The following is an 8444-nucleotide window of genomic DNA, read 5'->3' on the forward strand; positions in this document are numbered from 1 at the left end:
GCTTTTCGTTAGCCCTTTCGCAGGGGGATGAAAGCGGGTATGCGGTGTTTGATAAAATTGAATAATTTGCTTGTAGGTGATAGCCGGATTAGGTTCTGATACCTCAGGCGTTGAGTGTCGAGGCGATGCTCGGTGGTTGAGCGCGCAGGTTGAGGCGTCTGCAACCTCGTTTCCCTCTAGTCCAGCATGTGCTGGGGTCCGGATGATGACACGTGTGTTCGGGGTGTCGCGGTACCGCATCTATGTCACATTTTGGCGGCATGTTGAGGTATGCGTCCTTGTTGTGGATTTTTACACGCTGCCCGGGAGTCGGCAATGATTAGCCGGGAGTATGGTTCTGGAGCGGCGAGTGCTATGGCAACCTCCTCCGCGTGTGTAATGTTGGGCGCACGGAAAGTGAGTCCCTGAACGTACGTATTTTGATGGATTATTGCGGCCGTATACCATCCCCCGTGGTGTGGGCCAGCAGCATCCGTGTAGAAGACTCCTTAGCGAGAGCCATAGCGGTCGTTAAGGGCCGTCAAGCGCACGGTTCGACAGCCATTTTGAGTCTCCTTCGTCATGTTCTGTGGCAGAGGCTGGAGCTGCACCGCGTGGCGCCAGTCGTCTGGAACCGTCTTCCTTTCCACTGCATGCGCTTTGTAGGCAATGTGCAGGCGGTTTAAGGGGCTTTTGGCGGCTGAGATTTGTTCAACCGCAGGTAGTGATTGTGGAAGTGCGCCTCGCGTAGCTCCTCAAAGGTTTTGGTCATCGATGAGCCGTTGATTGGACGTCGTGATGGGGACGTCGAGGGTGCGCTCTGAAATTTTGCAGTGGATCGCCTCTAGTGCGTTCTTGTCACATTTCTGCAAGTGGAGATAAAGTGCAGTATTAGTCACAGACGAACTCTGGCCACAAGACGTTTAGGTAGATCAGACGATAGGAGAATTTCCTAATTCGGTCCGGCAACACTGGTCGCCGGTGTGTCCGCCATTAGCTTGGCGACGGCTCCCGCTGCTACGCTGCTTTGACAGCCTCCGCGTTCTCCCTTGCTTTACTGAGCCCATTTGGACAGTGTAACTATCCTTCCTTAGCAATGTCGTGGACCAGAAGCCTCTCTATTATTCCGAAGAGCCTGACCACCGGCAGAATACAAGCTTACAGCGCTTCAAGGAGCCTCGGCAAGCGGAACGATGACCGCAGCCACAAGTTTGTCGCCGAAAGCTACATTCAGTGCGATTCCATCGAAACGTCATCATTCACTACACGGTAAGCTGCCACATTGTGCGACTGTGCTTTTATTGTTTTCCAGCGCTCTTTGCTATATAAATGATCATTGTGTTCTCTAAACTGTCATACAAAGTCTCATTCTTTATGGGGCTGCACTGGAGAGCAGGCATTGCTAGTTAAACCGAGTGCCTGCTATTTTTTCACTTCGTTCGTGCTGTAAGGAATGTTAGTTACTTTGATCGTCTTTTTTTTCTTTTGCAGTGACTGCACGTTCGTGCGTGTGCCCGCTCGATGCTTTAGAAGCCAGAAGAAGACTGCATCGCATTATCAAGTAAGTGCTGTGATAACGCAAGACGGCTTCATCGAAGGCTGCACATGTGAGTGCGCTGCGCGGAAGAACGGTGCGTGATACCACGCTCTGGCATTGCTGAAGTCTATTGTGCTACTAAAGGAACAAGGATACGAAGAACTGCCGCCTGAGTTGTCTTGCACGGAACTGCCGCAGAAATGGAGGCGACCGCGTGGAGACAAGATATCGTGGAGCGCAGTAGACGAAGTAGATTGGAGATGCGTACGGCCCGATGGTCTAGAGTGTGCCGAAGCTTCTCGAATTTACGAAGCGCGCAAAAAACCCAGGCTTGCAGGGGATGTCAAAAAGGCTGCTCTTAAATTAGGACGAGACCTCTCAGCACTGGAACCAACCCCATTTTCAGAGCACTTGCAGGCAATGACAGTGAAAACAGCAAATTCTTCCTATGGAGAAACTTGCGAAGGAAGTATGTGATGGTGCCGGAAGCCATTAGTGCCTCACCATTTCTCAAGCCATGTTAGTCCAGACATCAAGTTGGGTTCCACAGTGAGAGGCGCCGACTCTGTTCCACCAGAACCAGCTATAATCCGTTCAACATCAGTGTAAGTGGCTTCAGCTCAACACCTGCCACCACCACAGAAAGCCATAATTGAGGTAAATACACATGTCGCATTTGAATAATGTATGGTAAGAAGAATGTGGCTAGTATGTCCAAAAAATGTCCACAGCTGCAGCTTTGAGTTTTATTATCTTAAGTGCATATAACATGCGTGCGTATAACGCAGCGTGGTGTAATAATATTTTAAAGTGCTGAATGTTGCTACTTATTCTGCGTAAACATATGTGCACATATATTTCAACCATCATGCACAGCAAATTGTTGTTGCTCTCAAATACAAATCTGCTAGTCGAAGCAGAGCTGCTGCTGGAGTCTACCTGGTTTTACCTAAGCAAGCATATTATTCTGTTTTTTTTTTTTTGCAGTCACTAACTCTCACCATCACCGAGGCTCTTCAACTGGAGAAAAGTACCCGTGGGCAAAATAAGAGTGCTGCATGGAAGGCAGTCCGCCGTCAACGGCTGACCGCGTCCAACTTTGGTGCAGTTATGAAGCGGAAGAACTCGACAGTGAAGGGGCTCAAGAACTTGACTGCCGAGAGGGACCTGTCACGAGGTAGTGCAATCCAGTAAGCACCATTTTTACATGTAAAAATAGTCTTGTGCTCAGACTAATCCTTGCATGCACTGCTTTTAAAATGCATCAATCTTTTAGGATGACCTGTTGCAGTGTGTTACATTTTATGACGCGTTTTTCTGGTATGGACACAAGCCGGGACATTGACTCTGTAGTAACGGTTTGGTTTATGGGGTTTAACATCCCAAAGTGACTCAGCCTATGAAGAGGCCTGTAGTAATGCATCACATAATCGCAGGAAGAGGGCAGTCAGGGCTAGTTGATGTGCATAAAACCTTTAGCAGCGCTGTGAACAAACACTGGTAGCATAAAAGCATGCAAAAGTAACGAAAAGTTCAGTGCATGAAATAAAACTCTTTATGAATATTTAGTGCTCCCTGCTTCTGTACATTCTTATTCAAACTTGGATATGAAAAAAATATTTCTTCCATCCATGCACAGGTTATTTCGTCATAAGTGTTCATACCGTCTTGTAACAAACTCGGTTCATTTTGACAGACACACATTCGAAGGCACTTCGATACAACAGCTTCACTCTGGTGCAACAAAGTTTAATACAATTATAAGATAGCTAATATTGTTCGGCATGGGTTACTTAATGATCATATTTCTACTTTCACTGGCAGCCTTTCTCTGTGAACTGGAGATATTGCTTTTCAGTGCAGTGTGGATGACTATTTTTGGTATCTTCATTTCAGGTACGGCATTTCAAATGAGCAGCAAGCCATACGCCGATATGTGACGACAATGCAGGCACTGCAGCACGATGTGCCGATTTTTTTTTTGTGGATTTGCTGTAAGTCCAGCTTGCCCATGGCTGGGAGCCTCACCAGATAGGACAGTCTGGGACCCAGAAGAAGGCAGCCATGGAATTGTTGAGGTCAAATGTCCTTACTCAATGAAGGATATAGATTTCCCGAAGCTAGAAGGGTCATGCCTTGTGAAGGACGTGACCGGAGTCATCAGGCTTCACCGCCAAGATTTTCATTGCTATCAAGTTCTTGGCCAAATGGCACTAACTGGCCTCACACGGGCAGACTTTGTTGTCTATTCACCACATTTCATTGTCATCGAAAGGATAACGTTCGATAAAACTGCTTGGCAGATATGTAAATACAAGCTAGACAAATTCTACTTTGACACACTTCTCCCATTTTTGGCAGAGCAATAAACTACAGGTCATCAAAGGCCGTGGAAAATGATAACACGACTGCTTCGCTGTCTATTACATTTCGACATGAAACATATACAAATGATATTAATGTCTTTTATTCATAGCCTTAGTCGCTTTGGGACGTTAAACCCCATAAACCAATCAACCTTTTATTCAGATAGCGATGTCTTGGATGCAAGGGCAGATGTGCTGTGCCTGATGGAGTCCAGGCATTCTATACATTGAATAGAGCATGCAGCATAATAAAACATCGTACAGTAACATCCCTTATACATTTGCAAAGAAGGGAAAAAAATGCATACATCTACAGCGATGAAAATACAGTCTAGCCCGTCTATAACGAAGCCACTTATAGCGAATTAGCGGTTATAACGAAGGGATTTCAATTTCCCATTCCCATTTTTGCATTTTCAATACATTTTGGGTCCGGTTTTAACGAAGTAAATAAGAGCGCGTCAGCGGATATAACGAAGAGATTTAATACCAACCGAAAAATAATCTGCCAATCAACAAATATTTGCGTCCTTGAGGCGATTTTTACCGCGAAAATAAGAGCAAAATTCGGCTGACGGCGTCCTTTCGTGGCGTCGTCTGCTCTCCTGCTGAGCGAAAGGTTGCTTCACTGCATCGCTGGCACGCCGTTCTCGTGTTGCGCCGTCCTTGAACGGCGTCACGGCGTAGAGCGGTAGAGCACGCCGCGCAGGGGAAAAATGCAAAAAAGAACAGAGACGATTTTTTTTCGATGACGTCACAGAGAGCGGCCATCTTGGCCAATCTCGGTTCTCTATTTCTCTCAGGCAGTGGGCGCCACGGCTGGACTGCAGTCTGCACGAGTTGTGGCAGCGCGCGCTTTGTTTTATGTCGGTGCCGCGGTGCGCAAGGCAGGGAGAAAGCGCGGCAGCATTGTGCATGTTGGAAGCGTGGCTCATTTTTATCGTTATCGCGGAGTTCGACCAGATCTTTGGTTCGCAGTTGGATGGTATGGAAGCCGCAATCCTGAAGTCCGCACTCGCGAAACGTGTTCAGGGGACGCTGGACGACTTCTTTCAGCGGCAATAAATCGCTATGCCGATGTTTTCATTTTTTTTTCGTAGTCCACATATAACGAAATAGTGGATATAGCGAAGTGATTTCCGATTCCCGCCGACTTCGTTATAACCGGGCTAGACTGTACTACCAAATATTGCGCATGCATTATTCAGTACCGTTGCACCCTATAAGCGGGCTCTGGAGATTGGTCAACAATGCACAAACAGCCCACATTTCATTGATCATAGGCGCTATGGTCAGTGGAACCGGCCTGTCGAAGATGTGGAATGCTTTGATGCGCTGAATACGCCTCTCAACATGAATCCTTAGTTTTGCTATTTCTTGTGTTCCGGTTACTTCTTCTGCTGTGAAAAAGTCTCTCCGTAAAAATGGAGGATTATTCAGTGCGACACCAATCTTACTAAGGAGGTCATCTATATTAAATCCCATGTCAGCCATGACTGTGTCTCCAGGCTGAAACTCGAGCTTCAGAAATCCACATTTCTGCACCAAGTCCTTGTCAGAAATCGACCCGGGAAATAGTTTCGACAAGAAAGTGATCGTCCCATCTGGTGCCATAGCTCTGTTGCATCTATGATTACTCTAGTACTTGAGTACCCCTGTGTGGTAAACACAGCTGGCATTGACTCATTTAATTCTTCTCTAGACATCCAGAGGTTAGGCTGGCCTATCTGCAAGTACATGAAGCTAATGCAGGTCGCGCACAGCCTAGATACTGGTGCCAGTGAAATCCTAAACCTGTAGGCCAGGTCTTTTTCGAGCAGACCAAGACGAAGCCCCAGGAGCACTAAGAACAGCTGTTCCTTGGCAGGCAGCAAATGGGGCCTTCCAGCATTGTTAGTGCCCTCCTTATAGCTCCTTGACCAGGCCTTAACATTTTCGCAGTTCTCCCCTGGATCAAGGAAATCATAAAAGCTTATGAAAGCCTCATAGCTTGGAAGGCCCGTGTAGAATGCTATGTATTCAGGGCTGTCTTTAAAACATTCAATGGAAAATTTTCGACTCAGTCGTTTTTCAAGCTGCACATCTTTAGCTTCTACAAGCTCACCTTCACGTTGCACCCTGTAGAAAGAGGCTTTTGCTAAGCTCAGTTCCTCTGCCTGGCCCTTAAGCTTTGCCTCAAGGGTTTCAGTATGTGCCATCAGAGCTTCAACTTTTTGCTTGAGGTCCGCCATTTCCCGCGAGCACACACAATCGCACGCAGGGTCGTCACCGATGCTGCTCGATGAGCTGGCCTCGGCAGGAATGCTCCCGTCGCCCGTTTCCGCCGCCTCCGGTGGCTCGGTGACAACATCGGTGGGCGGCACAAGGTCCGATGTAGCGGCACTAGCACTTTTGGTGGCAGAGTTTATGCTGCATGAATGCCTGTTTCGAGGTTTTAAGGCGAAAGCCTTTAATGCCTCATACTGTCGTTAGCAGACGCGTCGGCAGGAGTGTCGACAGACGCGTCGGCAGCCGTGTCGACAGACGCGTCGGCAGCCGTGTCGACAGACGCGTCGGCAGATTCGTGCGCCTTTCGGCGTCACTGCTTAAAGGGCAGCTGCATCACTTTTTTGAGAATTTTGCGATATTCAAGGATTAAAATCTATGTAGGCTGTAGGTAAAGCATGCCAAGTGTTTTTGCACTAGCATTTAAAATAGTGACGTAATCGACGATTTAAAATTGCGCTTCTCCTCAGTTCACTTGAGGAGTGCAGGAAAACTCAGCGTGACGTCAGGGAAGGTATTATTTCAAATTACCGCGGTCGTCAGCCACACCCTGCCCTGATGCGTTAGACGCTGCCAAACAACTCTCGACAGGGTTCGCCTTCGGTGGCGTTGGTTTTTTTCCTTCAAAGCAGTCGTTTGTGCGTTGGAAATGTACCGATACCTTCGATGACGTCATCATGCGCCCCCCCACTTGGCGTTGTGCGCTGCGGAGAAGCTTGAAGGGCGCCCGGATTTTAATCGGCAATTACTTCACTATTTCAAGCGCTAGCCCAAAAAGACTTCGCATGCTTTACCTCCAAGTTACGCACATTCGACCCTCTTAAGGTCGTTGATTTCTAAAACCTATGCAGTTTCCCTTTAAGAGGCTCAAGGTTCCAGCGCAAATAAAGGCGCATCTATTGAATCCATGGGCTTCATAAATAAAATAAAAGGAGTAAAGCCAAGAAAAGGAAAATAAAAAATAAAAATAAAATAAACACCAAATAAAAATAAGGTGAAAATAAAAACAATAAAATTAAGAAAAGGAGCAAGAAAAATAAAAAAACAATATGAAAAATAAAAAGTAAATAAAAACAAACAGTGGCAAGGAAACGCTTTCGCCTTGCAGCACTTCAGAGAGCCAAAGTGCCCCCTGAATTTTCTCTTTCAGTCGTCACAATATAATATCAACTTATGCTTAGATGGTAATATTCTTCTCGGCGGAGGTTTCGGCGCAGAGAAGGCAAACACAGTCGGCACAGCATCTTGTCTGAGAAAACGCCGATTCCCCGCTACGTTTCGAAGATAGCAGTCTTCCACGAAATGCCTAGAACACATTTTGGTGAATTTTGTGACCTTGAAAAACTTCCCCTCGTCACGTTTAATGGCAATCAGCCACCTCTTCTTCCCATAAGCGTCCCGTGGGAAGGAATAGAAGGACACCTACAAAAAAAGAAGTAGACGCAAGGTCACGCACGAACTAAGTGCATGAATGAGAAAAGGTTGATAATGAGTGTACTTGCATTCGAGCCGTTTTCGTCGAGCACTCCTCTTTGCTTGCACAGTGGCACACAACAGTGAACGGGCATGATGCGGGTAATTCTCAACACAGCGGTTGTGAAACGCGGGGAAAGCGGGCGATTCCGCACGGACGGCGTCGCGTCTGCGTACGTGCACGGATGCTACCGGAGTGGCTCGCCAAGCTAATGGCGGCAGCTAAGGCTTCGCGTTTCACTCGATAGATGGCGCTGAATTAGGAAACTCTCCTATTTTGCACTGATCGGCAAACCTATATACGCACCCAAGACCAGGAGCATGATCCGTACCCTCTAGGTACAGAGGAACTCCACAGGGAGCAGTTCTCTCCCTCCTCTTTAATTTCCCCATGGTTCACCTTCCCGCACTGCTTGATGATGTCCAATGCATAAGGTATGCCCTGCATGCCGAATACATCACGCTCTGGGCAACACATGGTTCGTTGCGACAGATCCAGGACAACCAGCAACAAGCGGCGACTATCGTGGACCTACACGCTCTCCGCTGTGGCCTGGAATGCTCCGAGACCAAATCAGACTTCGTGCACCTTAGGCCAAACCCGCAGTGCCTCACTTGCTAGCGGCCCTTTCCCTGAACACGATGAGGTAGGAGTGTAGGGACTCTTTATTCGCCGCAACCTCAAGATCGATACAACCCTGCAGAATCTCCCCAAGATTGGAGATCAGATGGGCCGTATTGTCCGCCGGGTATCTAACAAACGATGGGGGAGGGGGGGGGGGGGGGGGGGTATGGAGGTTACGATGAAAACACTCCCTGAGGCT

At 47.6% G+C, this 8444-nt stretch overlaps 1 pseudogene; it reads left to right on the forward strand.

Moving 5' to 3' along the window:
• The first annotated feature begins 260 nt into the window (after positions 1-260).
• LOC149347564 (uncharacterized) lies at positions 261-8242 on the forward strand (annotated as a pseudogene).
• The last annotated feature ends 202 nt before the right edge of the window (positions 8243-8444 follow it).

The sequence above is a fragment of the Amblyomma mixtum genome, chromosome 4 (assembly GCF_055824585.1).
Source record: "Amblyomma mixtum isolate Tamu chromosome 4, ASM5582458v1, whole genome shotgun sequence".
NCBI lineage: Eukaryota > Metazoa > Arthropoda > Arachnida > Ixodida > Ixodidae > Amblyomma > Amblyomma mixtum.